This window comes from Muscardinus avellanarius (genome assembly GCF_963383645.1).
Source record: "Muscardinus avellanarius genome assembly, chromosome: 15".
In the NCBI taxonomy this organism is placed as follows: domain Eukaryota; kingdom Metazoa; phylum Chordata; class Mammalia; order Rodentia; family Gliridae; genus Muscardinus; species Muscardinus avellanarius.
Window position 1 is genome coordinate 84967460 of NC_137801.1, and position 16701 is coordinate 84984160.

Genomic DNA, 16701 nt, shown 5'->3' on the forward strand with positions numbered 1-16701 from the left:
CATCCCCAGGAATTACCTTTCAGCATTTCTTATTTGTATTTTTTAAAATTATGCTAAGCTGGGCATGGTGGTGCATGCTTGTAATCCCAGCAGCTGGGAGGCTGAGACAGGAGGATCGCACAGGTTCAAAGCCAGCCTCAGCTACTGAGTGAGGCTCTCAGCAACTTACTGAGACCCTGTTTCCAAATAAAGTATAAATAATAGGTCTAGGAGCCAGGCGTGGTGGTGCACGCTTGTAATCCCTGTGCTTGGGAGGCAGAGAAAGGAAGATCGCACAGGTTCAAAGCCAGCCTCGCTGGCTTAGAGACCCTGCTTCAAAATAAAAATATAAAATAGGTCTGGGAGTGTAGCCTGGAGGTAGAAGAGTCTCTAGGAACCCCAGTACCAGGATATTAGCCTGGAGGTAGAAAAGCCCCTCAGTACCACAAAAAATTATGCTAAAATACACATAACATTTATCTTGACCTTTTTTGGTGTGTGTGTGTGTGTGTGTGTGTGTGTGTGTGTGTGTGTGTGTGTGTATGGCATTGGGGATTGAACCCAGGGGCATTCTACTTCTGAGAAACATCCCTAGCCCTATTTTATTTTGTATTTTGAAATAGAGTCTTACTAAATCGTGGAGATCCTTGCTAAGTTGCTGAAGCCAGCCTTGAACCTGCAATCCTCCTGTCTCAGTCTCCCAAGTACTGAGATTACAGACGGGGGCCACCACACCTGTCATCTTAATCATTGGAAGTGTACAGCTTTGAGTGGACTCACTTGTATACACCTAATCAATCCAGAGCTTTTTCTTTAGCAAAACTGACGCTCTGTGTCCATAACCCCTGGTCCCCTCCGACCAGCCCCGGGCCACCACCATTCTACTCCTATCTCCGTGCAGTTGTCTCCTCCAGGGACCTCAAACGAGAGGATATGTTCAGCACTTGTCTTTCTGCGACCAGTTCATTCCACTAAACATATGTCCTCAAGGTTCATCTACATTACAGCCTGTGTCAGAAATCCCTTCCTTTTCTGGGATGAATAGTGTTTTATTCCGTGCCTCCTGCTTAGCTACTCATCTGAGCGAGGACCTCGGGTAGCTTCTGCCTGTGGCTCTTGTGAGCGATGCCGCTGTGAACGTGGGGTGCCTCCTTTCCACCTTGAAGGATGAAAATGATCTCCTTGTTTTTATTGGCACGTCCTTAGCGTCGTGTTCCGTTAACCGTGCATCATTTTTGTTTTGTCGTTTGAACAAATGCCCTGTGCCAGAGAAGGGCCAGAGAGCCTCCGCTCCAACCAGGTCAAGGGTCAGGCAGAGGGCTATAATCTGCGCCTGCGAACCATCCTTGAGACAGAATTTGAGCAACTATGGATTTATGGCCTTCCTTTTCAAACCTGTCTCTAGAGCTTTCTTTAGACTGAAGATATTAATTCTCTTCTGCAAATATCTCTCGGAGGTTAACTATCTTTATATGTTGATTAGCTTTTTATAGAAGACAGAAATTTAGCTGAAATCTGTTGATATTTTCTTTGCGGTCTCTTTTTGTTTTTCTATTCTTAGGAAAGCCTTTATTTTCAGAGTTTCACAAATGTTTCTTTTGCTATTTTCTCCTGCTTCTCTCAAAAAAAAAAAAAAGAAGAAGAAGAAAAGAAAATAAGAAAGAAAGTCACTGCTAGGTCTATCTCAACTGGAGTCGGCTCTATAGGGTATGGTGAGGATGTAAATGTTTAGATTTTTGTTTTTCAAGAAGTCTCACCACTTTCCCTGATCTTAACAGAATCCTCTCTCTCCAAAGATTCCTGGTGCTTCTTTTAGCTTCTGACGGGGTCAGAGCCACCTCGCTTTCGCTCCTCTTTCTCTCTACCTCCAGCTCCTTTTTCAAAAACTCTTTGTTACAAACTCTAGTCCCGAGAAACCTGCTGGTACCCGAAAATTTCCACTTCCCTTGCTTTAGAGGAAAGTAAAGAATTCAACATTGACATTTCTTCCCGCAGATGGTAAGGAAATGCATTATGGATCGTTGTTAAGTATGGCAAAGTCATGCTTACAATTGTATAATAATGTTGCGATTGGAACACAGTTGAGGCAGAGCTTTTAAATCTGAAGGGACCCTGAGACGGGCCTGGAGTCAGACCCTACCAGGACACTGAGGGCTCAGGACAGGAAGCCAACTAGCGGGCGGCCGGGCAGGACTCAGCGCCCAGCTGTGCTCCTGTGTGGAATTTACTGGTGTTACTACCAGGCAGGGAGGTAACCACTTAACTTAAAGACACTATTAAGCTGCACCCCAGCTCTATTTATTTTGAATTTTGAAACAGGGTCTCACTAAATTGCTGAGTCTGGCCTGGAAACTGTGATCCTCCTGTCTCAGCTTCCCAAGTCACACACAACCGAAACATCCAACTACCATCCTAAAGCAAGAGCGGGAGAGCTGACTTCAGGTAGATAAACCACACTGTTCTAAAAGAACTGCTTCTGGAAACATCCATATATACGAAACGCATCTTTCTCGGGGATTAGCGATTGGGAGAAGCAACCGATTACCCAGTGAGTCTGTTTACTCGGGTTACACCTAGATGAAAATGTACCAAGAAACCTGTGTTCCTGAGATGAACACAAAGAGGGGTGAGGAGGTCCGCACCCCATGACAGGGGGGTTGGAGACTCAAGACAGAGAAAGGTCAGGACAATTGGGATAAACAACAACAACAACCATTTTTCCCTAGTAGAGTTATTTTCAGCAGTTCACAGTCTAAAGTTGTCTTGAAGGACGAATGCCGATGACGTGAATGTTAAAACTACATTTTCCAGCTTCGGGTCCAGCCATTCACTGTCGGGAGGGGATCGTCCTCTTTAGGTACCTGCCGTTCTCTGCGCAGTAGCTTTCTCAGACACTAACCTGTTCAAGCTAAAGCGATCACCCTTCCAGCCTTCGATGGCACGTGGGCATTCTGTCCCTCAAGAGGGGGTTTTGAGGAATGGCGCACGCCCGAGATGCGGCAGCGATTCCTGCATGGTGAGCCGGCTTAGCTCACGCCAAATATGTGGGAGGATTGGAGGCTCCAGAAATCCTCCTTTTACTACCCATTAGCTGCTTCTTGGAATCCGCCCTCTCTGTTCTTTGAGTTCCCCTGGCTCCCAGAGAGGCAAAAACTCAGGCCCTGCTGCACATCTTGCCCTCCCCTGTTTCTTTAAGAACTGCCAACGACATCACCCTCCCAAGTCTTATGCAGGTATCTCTTCTAGAATATTATATGGTCCTGAAAATCCCATGCCTAAACACAACGGCAACTTCTTCTCCTGGCAAACACCAAATGGCAGGTGATGCCGATACAGGGGAAGGCCCGAGGGCCCAGGCATGGGAGGCCACTGGGGTCACTGTTGGGGCCACAAAACTCGTGGGGGCAAGGCCAAGGTCAAGGTGTGGATCCTCATCACCAAGCTGGGCCGCCTGGTTAAGGACATGCAGACCAAGTCCCATCAAGAAGTCTGAGATCGACTTTTTCTTGGGTGCATCAGTCAAAGATGAGGTTTTGGAGATAGATCATGCCTGGGCAGAAGCAGGCCCGTGCCGGCCAGCAGACCAGGTTCAAGGCATTAGTCGCTACTGAGGGCTCCAGAGGTCCCGCTGGCCTAGATGTCAAGTGCTCTAAGGAGAGAGCCACTCTACCCGAGGGCCATCATCTTGGCCAAGCTCTTCATTGTCCCATGCCAAGAGGCTACTGGGGGAACAAGATCGGCAAGCGCCACGCTGTCCCTTGCCAGGTGACAGGACGCTGTGGCTCTGTGCTGACGCGCCTCATTCCTGCTCCCAGGGGCACTGGCATCATGGCAGCCCCTGTGCCCATAAGCTGCCACTGACGGCTGGGATGAATGATGGCTACCCCTCTGCCAACTGCACCAAGGCCACCTTTGAAGCCATCTCAAAGACCCGCAGCTACCTGACCCCCGACCTCTGGAAAGAGACTGTGTTTACCAAATTCCCTATCAGGAGTTCATCAACCAGCTTATAAAAACCCACCCAGAGTCTCGGTGCAGAGGACACAGGCTCCAGCTCCAGCTATAGCATAGGGTGTTTATACTACAAAAATAAAGTGAATGAAAAAAAAAATAATGACAAGCAGGACTAATGGGATAAAAAGAATTGGAGCAGGCCACTGAGAACCCATGAGACTTTGTAATCGGCGTCTTTGTAAAACCAGGAACAATTATTCTACAAAGGTGAGCCCAGGCCGGGCTCGGTGGGCACGATTGTAATCCCCGCACTTGGGAGGCGGAGACAGGAGGATCGCACAGGTTTGAAGCCAGCCGCACTGGCTTAAGAGACCCTGTTTCCAAATAAAAATAAAAACAAAAGTAGGTCTGGGAGTGTAGACTGGAGGTAGAAGGGCTTCCAGAAACCCCAGTACCACCAAAAAAAAAAAAAAAAAAAAGGGTGAGCCCAGCTATGTCCTCCAGGCCCAGGGTGGCACCCCAGCACTCCATCCTAATGGCCTTCATCCTGGGTTTGCTTCCCCTCCACGGGGAAAGTCCTTGGGGGCATTCACTTCAAAATGGGGCCTGATTCAACAAGATTAAAAAGTGGTCCAGGGGTTCATTTCTTTCTTTCTTCCTTTCTTCTTTTTTTCAGTACTGGCGATGGAACCCAGGGGCATTTTACCTTCAAGCTACACCCCCAGCCCTATTTTTTAATTCTTTATTTTGAAACAGGGTCTCACTGAGTTGCAAAGGGCCTCACTAAATAGTAGCTGAGACTGTCCACAAACCGCGATCCTCCTGTCTCAGCCTGCCGAATGCTGGAATTACAAGCATGCGCCACCACGCCCGGCGTGATTATTATTTCTTACAATTCTAATACGTATGGGAAACTCAAATTGCAATTTATTTGCCATTGTGATGGTATTAAGAGATGGGACCAGCTGGGCGAGGTGGCGCACACTTAAAATCCCAGCATTTGGGAGACTGAGACAGGAGGATCACAGTTTGCGGCCAGCCTCGGCTACTTAACGAGGCCCTTTGCAACGCAGTGAGACCCTGTTTCAAAATAAAGAATAAAAAATTGTGCTGAGGATAAGCTCGGAGGTAGAGTGCCCCTGCCCCTGAGGGCTCCAGTGAATCAATGCTGCTATCGAGGTGGTGGGGTTCCTGATACACAGGTGAGGCCAGTGCTCTCCTCTCTGTTTTGGCGCCCACTTGCCCCTCTGCCTTCTGCCGTGAGACGATGCAGCCCACGGGCCCTCACCAGATGCCGGGCCATGCTCTCTGACGTTCTCACCTCCAGAACCACCAGCCAAATAAACTTCTACATTCTTCATAAATTACCTAAGTCTGGCCTTCTGTTATAGTAGCAGACAAGAGATTAAGTTCGAAAGTTATAAAGTGAGAAAAATGTGGGCAGTTGATGAGTAATATATTTAAAACATTTCCAAGTAATTCGCTCAATTATATATTATTATTATTATTATTATTATTATTATTATTATTATTAAAAGGTCAAGGGCCAGAAACCAAGGTATTTCTGGCAAAGGACCTACTAATAAAGCATTTTTATTTCATACAGCTCAATCTGAAAGATACCTTATTCTTAGAACTCATAAAAATACTTTAAATAACTTAAGGACATGAATAATTATTCTCTCAGTGACAAAAATAAATATTCCTCTTTTAAACTAAAGAAAAAAAGGCTTATTGTTATTCTTGGGAGTCAATGGCACAAGAGTTGTTATTAGGAGAAAAAAAAATTTGACGGCTTTGAGTTAACTCCTACACGCAGAGGATGTCATTTAATTTAAAAGTACAAACACACACAAAGGCAAGAGAGGAGATGTCTTGTTTAAAACCAGCCCCTCTGCAGAAATTGCAGATGTCTTTCAAAACCCTACATAATATTTTTGGAGTTTATTTATAGAACTTAAATACTTTAAGCACACTTTATGTAACACTTAATACTTTAAACTCTGAAAACTTTTTCCTCATATAGTCTAGAAAAGTAAAAGATCTCACGGTATCCTTTGACATACAACATAGACACAAAAGCCAACTGGACGTGGCAGTGCACACCTGCAATCCTGGCACTTGGGAGGCTGAGACAGGAGGATCGCAGGTTCAGGCCAGCCCCGACAACTTGGCAAGACCCTCGTAACTTAGTGAGACTCTGTTTCAAATTTTCTTAAAAAAAGATATTGTTTTTAAAAAGGGGGCTGGGGTAGAATGCTTCTGAGTTCAATCCCTAGCCCCCCCCCCCCCACGTCAAAAAAAAAAGCCCATGGGGGTGAGGTACCACCTTCAAGGAAACACAGGTGATCCTGACCGTCCTGAAGCTGTGGCACCAAGGATAGTCGTGCCTTTGGGGTACAGCCCCGTTTATCTCAGGCCTCAAAGTAGCGGCTGGGCCAGGGAAGCCAGAGCATCAAACTCACTGAACAAGAAGCAGATGGCTGTAGAAATTCTGCAGTCATCTAGAATAGTCCAATCCTGGCCAGAACGCCCTCTGCCATCGTGAGGAACAACATCGGGCTGAGAACAGCAGTGACAGGTCTCACGAGGGGACCTATTATCCAGGGGAATCCTGGATAATGAAGAGAACCAGGCACTGTCAAAAACGGGCTGAAGCCCAGGACGGGGCTCTCCTGCCCTTCAGGGAAGCACTCTCCGACGTGAATTCCAAGCTTAAGAAAGGTGGTCAGGGGTGCACAGCATACACACTTGGCGGTGTAGACAAGGCCCATGGCCAGGCACACAGCTCTGGTCAGGGCTACAGCATGGCCCGGCTGGTCTAGACACCTGCTGTCACAGGTCAGCTTTCTGACCGCCTCTCTACCTGATGGTCCGAGAGGCTCCCACGCCAACATGTGTGCTGGGTTTGCCTGTTCTTTACCAGTGCCACATGGGTCCTGAGAGACGGAATACACACATGGACAGTGGTCAGAACGTGTATAAAGACAGAACTCGGACCTCAAGTGTGTAGCCACCTGCTCAGGAAGTAACTAGCCCAGGAGGCCAGCCCAGCCTAAGGCATACTTGCAGGACGTCAGACCTCTGTCCCTAGCAATAATCCAGGAAGCCAACCAAATAATGATCAACTCCCCAAATGGCCAGGATTTGATTCATAACTGACAGCTGACCCAATTTTTGTCCCATTTCCAGTTTAGGACCAACAGGCAACCCAAGAATGCCCTGCTAGCCCATCACACAAGTGGGCCGTTTCTAGTTAGCATGGCTTCAGCCCTGCCATGCTAACAGCCCCCAACCAGGAACACATCTGAAGTCTTCGTGTGTGTGTGTGTGTGTGTGTGTGTGTGTGTGTGTGTGTGTTACTGGGGATGAAACCCAGGGGCATTCTACTTCTGAAAATAGGCTACCCAGCTTATTTTATTTTTTTATTTTGAAACAAGGTCTCACTAGGTTGCTAAGGGTCTTCTTGAACCTGCGATCCTTCTGACCCAGACGCCCAAGTACTGGGATTATAGGTGTGTGACACCATGCCAGGCTCTTTTTTTATTTTATTTTTGCAGTTTAGTCTTTCTCACTTCTCTTGAGAAGTGAGAGCCGAGTGAAGAGCCTTCGCTGGCTCTTGTTCTCATCTGGCTGGTCTCTGTCCATCCCCAGGACAGTGGCCCTTGTGGATTCCCTACCCTGGCCTTCTAGCTCCTTTTCTGGCCAGAGTGGCAAAGGAAAAGCAATTGATTTCAAAGGGAGGGTGAGCCGTTGCTGGGGAGAGGTGCGACTCCTCTCGACTAGGACGCACACCCCCAGGGTGTGAGGCAGTGAGCGTGACTCATCTGGAGAGGTTCAACCTCGGCGCGCCATCCACCTAGAATCAGAGCCGTGGAAAGTCCCCTCTGCTCGTCTGATGGCGCGAGAGCCAAAGGAAGAGGAAAGGTGCTCGTGTTTGGTCCAAAGCGCTCCCTGAGAGGCAGTGCGCACCGGCCATTTCATCCAAACCCCACTTCCTGTAAAAAGAAGCCAGCTACGACTTATAAAACAACACAAAACTGGCCGCTCGTCGGTGTACTGTCTTGGCTAAAAAGAAGAAATGCAGCCCGTGGGTCTGCCGCCGCGTTATCAAACTGTGCACCTGGAGACGCGGCCCCACTTGCAGGGTTAGGGATTTGGATGCATGAATGCTCCAGAAGCGGGGAGGCGGAGTCGGGAGGGGAGCCTTCACTCACAACGCAGACCGATGGCCAGCGGAACTGCGGCGCCAGCCACGCGAGGACCGCCGCCCGCAAGGAGGCTGGAGCCAGAGGCAGCTTTCGACATGCGTGTCCAGCAGCCCCGCAGACGAGGGATGGAACAAGGGGGTTCCCTCTGTTTGTGAGCACAACAGAAGCAGCTGCCCCCCTCCCCATCTAGAAAATAGGGAGACAAACATCTGCTCCTTGGAGATGGGATGGAAATCTCCTGACCTTTGGCAATATAAAGAAAGTATCTCCAGTAATCAGAGAGCCCATGTGTGGGCTTGCATGACCCAAAGACATCTATCTGCAAGGTCTGGGGCTTCATCCCTTTGGACACAGGGAGCTAGAGCTCCAGTCTTTCCAGCACTTGGGGGCGTGACTGAATTTGTGTTTATGCACATGTGTGTATATGTGCTTATATGTGTGTACGTGCACATGTGAGTGCATGTTAATGGTGTGTATGTGTTTGTGTGTACATGTATGGATATTTGTGTATGTTTGTACACAGGTGGGATGTGTATGTGTACTGTGTATTTTTGTGCATGTTACAAGTATGTGTGTGCATACATGTGGGTACATGCATGTGGGTGTATGTTGTGTGAGTACAGAGTTGTGTGGGCACATGTATGTATGTGCATGTGTGAAGATGGAATTCTGCAGCACAGTCTGGCTGTCAAATGTTCTAACCGTTAGTCACTGGGCATGCCAACTGGTCATGGGTCCCTCTGGCCATTCCTCCACACAGGCCCACAGCAAGCTCTCAGCTGCATGGGCAGGAAATTCTCCTTCCTCCTCCTCCTTCTCCTCCTCTTCTCTCCCCCCCTCCTCCCACTCCTCCTCCTCTTCTTCCCCCTCCTCCTCCTCCTCTTCTTTCCCCTCCTCCTCTTCTTTCCCCTCCTCCTCCTCTTCCCCCTCCTCCTCCTCTTCCCCCTCCTCCTCTTCTTCCCCCCTCCTCCTCCTCTTCTTCTTCCTCCTCCTCCTCTTCCCCCTCCTCCTCCTCCTCCTCTTCCCCCTCCTCCTCCTCCACAATTTGCATAGGTATATTTGGCACAAAATGTTCACTGTAGAACATTTAATAGTGACACCTAACAGGCCCCCTCCCTTACTAGAGACCAGGCGCAGTCCCAGAGACTTTGCTTATAACATCTCTGTGAATCCTCAGAATGACATCATGAAATAGGTCTGAGAGTTTTCCTCACTTTACAAAGGAGGGAACAGAGGTGCTGGGTTGAACTTGCCCAAATTGCACAGCTGGTAAGAACTGGAGCTGACATTTAAACCCAGGTGGCCCAACTCCAAACCCCTACCTAACTCTTACGTACCAAGTTTTATACTGTCTGAAGCTTCAAAATCGCTCCTTTCATTTACCCTTTTGTTTGTTAATTAGTTAATGTGTTCGTTTGTTTATTTTGTCCAACTGGGGATTGAGCCACGGAGCTACATTCCCAGCACTTTTTATATATTTTTTATTTTTTATTTGGAGCCAGGGTCTTGTTAAGTTGTCCAGGCTGGCCTTGAACTTGTGATCCTCCTGCCTCGTCTCCTGAGTAGATGAGATTACGTGCGTGAGCTAATGTGCTGGGTTCGTTTCCCCATTTTTAACTCAAGCAGACTCAGACTGTCCTGCATCTCTTCCCTGCCCATCTGTGCGGGCCTTTAAGGGTTACTGGCCTCGGTGTTCCCCACCCCACCACGAGGGGACTTGCAGCTTCACAGGCAGCCCGTGTTCTCTGAGATACTGAACCCGCAATTCCAGAATCTTCACCCCAGAGCACCCCGAGCATCAGGCTGCCATGGCTTCAGATAAGCCTGTAGGAAGGGCCTAGAGAGAAGACTATCCGGGATATGAAACAGCCCCAGAGTATTGTGGAACTGGGGCCTGTGAACACCAGGGGCTCTAAAACAATAAATGCAGTGTCCACGGCCCTCAAACTGAATGGCCAGCGTTTTAAAGAGGGTCTGCACTCAAACAAACAGCTGCTTCCCCACCCGCAGTGCAGTTCAGTGAGCCCAGGCAGCGGGTCTGCCGGGCCGCAGCTCCCGAAAGACAAGGGGAAAAGGCCTTAGGGTCTGCAACAGGAGGCCTTCGGGCCAGTGGGGAGATGGCTACAGAACTCGACAACCTCCACAGTGCAAAACCCAGACACTGCCACGAAACAGACACGCGAGAGTGTTTGTAGGAACGCAGGCGACACACACGGCCTCCCCAGGGAAGGCTCCTAGAAAGCCGCCCTGTCCAGAGGGCAAAGAGGAATTAGCAGGTAGCAGTGGGAGGATGGCTGTTCCCGGGCAGAGGCCACCATCTGGGCAAAGGTCCAGAGGGCTGGGAAGGTAAACAAACACCATTAATATCTGTTGCTCACACAGCGCCTCAAAACAGAAACTCCCTGGATACAGGTGGGAAAGTTTGCCTTACCCAGCTTTGTGTCTACTGACCATTCGCAGTTTTTAATCAATTCTGAATGTCATCAAAAAGAATAAAAGTAGGCCAGGTTTGGCACCGCACACTTGTAATCCCAGCATTCGGGAGGCAGAGACCAGAGGATCGCGCCCCAGCTACAGAGAGAGGCCCAGGCCCTTTGCAACTCAGTGAGACCATGTTTAAAAATAAAAAGACTAAAGCCAGGCATGGTGGCGCACGCTTGTAATCCCCGCACTTGGGAGGCAGAGACAGGAGGATTGTGCAGGTTTGGAGCCAGCAGCGCTGGCTTAAGAGACCCTGTTTCCAAATTAAAAGTATAAAACAAAAAATAGGTCTGGGAGTGTAGCCTGGAGGTAGAAGGGTTTCCAGGAACCCCAGTACCACCAAAATAAAAATAAAATAAATAAAAATAAAAAGACTAAAAATAGGGCTGGGGGCATAGGTCAGAAGTACAATCCCCCTGGGTTCCATCCTCAGTACCATAAAAAAAAAAGAAAGAATAAAAGTGGAATTACGTGTATAGTAGCTACTAATTTTTTTTAAACTACTATTTACGGGAACTCTATAGAAGAGAGTGGGCTTCAGGAGTTAAGCACACATGCTCTTTAAAAATGTTTTGATTTTAGCCAGGTGTAGTGGTGTAGGCTGTAATCCCAGCGCTTGGGAGGCTGAGACAGGAGGATTGCACAGGTTCGAAGCCAGCCTCGGCTACTTAGGCTCTCAGCAATTTTGTGAGACCCTGTCTCCAAATAAAATATAAATAGGTCTGGGAGTATAGCTCGGAGGTAGAAAAGCCTTTGGGTTCCACCCCCAGTACCACACACAAAAAAAAGTTTTGATTTTGAGCCAGGCATGATGGCACATGCCTATAATCCCAGTATTTGGGAGGCTGAGACAGGAGGATCACAGGTTCTAGGACAGCCTCAGCAAGTAGTGAGACTCTCATCAACCTAGCAAGACCCTGTTTCAAAGTAAAATAAAATAGGGCAAGGGATGTAGCTTGGAGATAGAATGCCTCTGGGTTCCACCCCGTAACACCCCACACACACACACAAATAAAAATTAAAAATGAAATGAAAATGTTATAATTTAATTGACACTGTAATAACTGTGCTTGCTTACGGGGCATAGGGTGAAATTTTAATGTGTGCGTAACGTGTAATGAATGGTCTGATCAGGGTGACTTGGCCTCACCTCAGACAAGACAGCATTTCTCTGTACTGTATTTTTGATTAATTGTTATCAATCATAATTATCCCACTGTGCCGCAGAATATTAGACATTATTCCTCCTACCCGACTGCAAGGTTGTGCCAGTCACCTCCTCTCTCTCCATCCTCTCTGCTGTCCATGCACCCAGCCTTTGGTAACCACTACGCTCTACTTCTGAGATCAACCTTTGTAGCTTCTACTATGTTATAATTGATACAATGTCCCCTAAAGAGCTCCTTTATTAATATCCAGGGTCAGTATAGTGAAGTCAAGAGGGTTGTAATCATAGCAGTGCATAAATCGATTGTAATAAATTTCCCTGGGTGGTACCCAGCAGGGTGTGGCAGGAGGAGGTGGCCCTGGGTGCGGCCTGGGGGGGCTGAATGTTTCCTCCTCCCCTTGCTCCCTGTCTTGCTCCGGCCTCCATGATGTGAGAAGCTCGGCCTAGGTGCTCTCCGTCTCTCCCACGCCCGCTGGACCCGGAGTCATGCGCGCTGTATCTCAACTCAATGACTACGTGCAATCGAGCTTCAAGAAAAACACAGCCAATCAGCATACATTCAGGAAAAGCAAATCCAAATGCCTGTCATTATCTTTCCAACCTAAGGGAGTTGGAAAAATAAGCTAATGCAAACGCAGCCAGGGGCTTAAAGACATGCTATTTTTCTTTGACGTCACAAGCCACAATCCTGTTTCATAACTTCTTTTTTTATCTGCAGTACTAAGAATTGAAGCTAGGGGCATTCTACCTCTGAGCTACACCCCCAGCCCTATTTTTCAGTCTTTATTTTGAAACAGGGTCTCCCTAAGCTGCAGAGGGCCTCACTAAGTAGCTGAGGCTGGCCACGAACCTGTGATCCTCCTGTCTCAGCCTCCCAATTCCTGGGATTATAAACCCAAGCCACCATGCCTGGCTCTTGTACTTATTTCTAATGTGATCGAAAGCTGTATTGGAAGACAGGAAGGACAAGAAAGAAAGGTCCAGGCAGAGGATAAGGCAAGGAAGAACCAGGTGGTGACCTCCTGAAGGGCGGGGGAAGGTCTGCTCCCTCCCTGGGTTCTGATGAGCCCCAGCCTCGGTTTCCCCCCTGGTAACATGATGTTTCTGCCGTCCTGGTCACCAAGGTCTCTTCGCGCGTGGCCATTCCCTCCGCTCTGCCCTCTAGAGGACCCACTCCGGGGTAAAAATGAGTGTCGAGGACAGCAGTGTCTCTTCTGTGTCTTCTCTGCTGAGTATATGCCCTGTTTTTCTTCCATTCAGTTTGAAGAAGTCAAAAAAGACCCATGTGGAGAAAATCCAGTTTATCTTCAAACAGGAAGTTGCCAAAGTAGAATGCAAACTATTTGCCTAAAAAAAAATAGGGGCCACCCATAGCTGGGTATGAGGCAGAGAACAGGGTATTAGGATAAATCTGTCCTTTAAAAATTAAATTTTTGAAAAGAACATAAAATAGATTTATTTTGGGTCTCAAGTTATCTGGACAAACGATGTCTTCTGCCTGCATTCAACTGAATTCAGGCTTCTACTTTGGCTAAAACGAAATCTCCTTAGGATACTAAATTTGCCCTAGAACATTAATAAATTCTGGGAGGATGGAGACTGGTTTCTGCATGACTCAGGTGTCTGTGAGGGACATAATTTACTGGAAATGGTGAGGAGAGCGTAGCCATCAGGAAAGTGGCACCGAAGAGCTCAGAGATATTCCTGGTTTTCATTCTCGATCCTGAAAATTCTGCCCCTACACTAAGAGAAGCACCATGTGTGGCAATTTGCAGACCCCTCCTCTTCTTCCCACAGTTCTTTCACGTTTCTGAGCAAGTTTTTCCCCATCTAGGAAGGCCGAAGAGAACCATTCCTCCCAACTTTGGGTACCCCTGCCCCTAGACATGACCCCTGGAGCCCAGGACTAACCTCCATGATGGCCACAGTGACCTAACACACCATGGAAACAGGGAGATTTAAAAACAAGATACAGGGCCGGGCGTGGTGGCGCACGCTTGTAATCCCCCGCGCTTGGGAGGCGGAGACAGGAGGATCGCGCAGGTTCGAAGCCAGCCTCTCTGGTTTAAGAGAACCTGTTTCAAAAATATAAAATAGGTCTGGGAGTGTAGCCCGGAGGTAGAAGGGCTTCCAGGAACCCCAGTACCACCAAAAAATAAAAATAAATAAAATAAAATGAAAACAAAATGCAAAATTTGGTGTGTACAGAACAAATAAAAGTACACCTGGCACGGCCTGCCCTGCCACTACAGCTTGGATTACAAACGCCCCCGAAGGTGCACGTGTTGAAGGCTTGGCCCCCACCCGTGGTGCTCTGAGAGGCAGTGGGACCTTTATGAGGCGGGGCTCAGTGGGAAGACGTAGGTCACGGGGAGCATGCAGGAGACTGTGGGACTCCAATCTCTGCCTCTTCCTTTCCCTTTCATTTTCCTGGCCATGAGATGAATGTCTGGCCTTTGCCTCCCACTCCCACTCCAATGCACTGCCAAATGCCTGGGTCAACTGAGTCAATCAGTCATGGGCTAAAGCCTCCCAAACTTTCAGCCAAAATAAACCTTTCTTTTTTGTAAGTCGCATATGTCAGGCACTTTGTTTTGACAAAGGAGGGCTGACTGACACCTCTGGCTTGCTTAACTGGAACTCTGAGGTGCCCCCTGGAATGGTTGTTAACTCCCGACCACACTCTTCCACGTCGGGCTCCTACAATAAGTTATCCCAAGCCCACCATCCCATCAACATCACTCCGAGGCACAAGTTTGGCTTATGTTTTTTTGTTTTTTTTTTTAATCTGAAACCCTTCCTAAATCAGTTTGGGCATGGGTTTTCTAGAATTCTCTGACACTGTACACAGCCTGGAATAATTCAGATAGATGGTACTAAAGAATTCCGGGGTGGGAGGGAATTGTTCAGGTCAGGGTGATAAGCTAATTCTGAGAAGATGCTGGCGCACGTCAACCACTGGGCAGACCAAATTATCTTGCTGTTTATTTCAGATTTCATTTCTGTTCTCCTAAGCAGTAATGGCAGGATGTAGATAGAAGTGTCACAGATCTGACTGGGCTCCTTTATTCTCCCCACAAAAAGAGCCCCGCACCCCCTGCCCATGGCTACCAAAGCCGGTGGAGGGTGGGGAGGGTTTGGGTGTCCTGACTTGCTTTTTGTAAGTGAAGAGAACCACTTAGAATACTCCCAGGAGTTAAACCAAGGAAACTGAGAAAATCTCCGCTACTAAAAAATCTACCATCTGCCAGGCGTGGTGGTGCACACCTATAATCCCAGTACTTGGGAGGCCAAGAAAGGTGGACCGCAGGTTCGAGGCCAGCCTCGGCAAATTTGAGATCACCAGAAACTTAGTGAGATCCTGTTTCAAAACAAATTAACTAAATAACAGCTGGAGATGTGGTTTAGAGGTAAAATACCCCTGGGTTCAATTCCCAGTGCCCCCCCCAAAAAAAGTCTAGCCTCTTATTTGTTTATATTTTCCTTTATATTATCACACTGAGTGCTGAGGGTTGTTCTTGGGTGTAGATGAGACATTTCAGGGTAACCCAGGGTGACTTCTAGAAAGTTCTTCTAGAGATTTCTTTATAAGTCAGTCGGTTGCCTGTTGCCCGCATGCCCAGGGCTGACACAGGATTGAGGAAATGGGGTACCTGGAAGCCCCTGTCTTTCTGCGCTGACTTCACAGTTCTGCTGCACTGAAGAAAGATGTAACTGAATCCCAGAAAATGAAGAGACAGAATGAGCGTCCTGATTTAACAGTCCTTGTTACAGCCACAGAAACAATTTTGAAAAGCAGGTTAGCTACTCAGAGATGACAAGGAACAGAATAATGATTCTGCCCTAAAAAAAGACTTCCCTGCAAGCGTCCCTTTCGCCCTCAGCACTCAGCCGCCTCCTCCCGAGGGCTGGGTGGGGCCCTGGGTGCCTGCGCCCGCCCGCAGCCTCACGGTGACCTCGCACCCAGGAAAAGGGCTTAGGCTGGAGAAGTCATGTTCGGGTGCTTGGTTCGTTCTAGACACATCTGCTATCTTCTTGGAAGTGGCATTTCAGAAAAAGTAAATAAACAGTAGCCCTTCTATTTCTGGTTCCTCTTTAAAGGGCTACATCAAGCCCCAGCTCTGACTGTCCTTGTGGGAGTCACTTATGAACCCGAGTTATATCTTTTTATTTTTTTAATGGTACTGGGGATTGAACCCAGGGGCATTCTATGTCCAAGCTACACCCCTAGCCCTGTATTTTATTTTGAAACAGGGTCTCACTAAGTTGCAGAGGGCCTTGCTAAGTAGCTGAGACTGGGTGCAAACCTGCGATCCTCCTGTCTCAGCCTCCCAAGTGCTGGGATTACAAACGTGTACCACCACACCCAGCTTAATTTTATTTTAAAACAGGATCTGTCTAGGCTGATGAGAGTCTCGCTACTTGCTGAGGCAGTCCTTGAACCTGCGATCCTCCAGTTTCAGCTTCCCAAGTACTAGGATTACAGGTGTGTGCCACCACGCCCAGCTGCCTTAGTATCTTATATGTAAAATAGGTATAAAACAGTGCTTCCCTCCAGAGACAACTGTCAAATCAGATGAGCGAAGCGGTTGACAGTGACTGCTGTACACAGGGACCCCCTTGGCCTAAGGATATCCCACCTCATCAAATTGGCTGTGGAAAAATGATCACGAGATACAGAAAGAGTGGCAGTAATGACGATATAGTATAAAAATGTAGAGTTGAGAAAATCCTATAGATAGCTCTTATCCCCATGACACGCCTGAGAAATACTCTTAAAGGGTATTAAGCCAGGTGTGGCAGCACACACCTGTAATTCCAGTATGTGGGAGGCTGAGACAGGAGGATCATGGGTTCAAGGCCAGCCTCAGTTCTGATGTTTTATTATACAGAGGGTTATTATGGTTA

General features: G+C 47.9%; 1 pseudogene across 1 annotated transcript; it reads left to right on the forward strand.

Moving 5' to 3' along the window:
* Window positions 1-3337: 3337 nt before the first annotated feature.
* Window positions 3338-4050, forward strand: LOC308274030 (small ribosomal subunit protein uS5-like; annotated as a pseudogene). Its single transcript has one exon. The product of its transcript is annotated as a small ribosomal subunit protein uS5-like (transcript).
* The last annotated feature ends 12651 nt before the right edge of the window (window positions 4051-16701 follow it).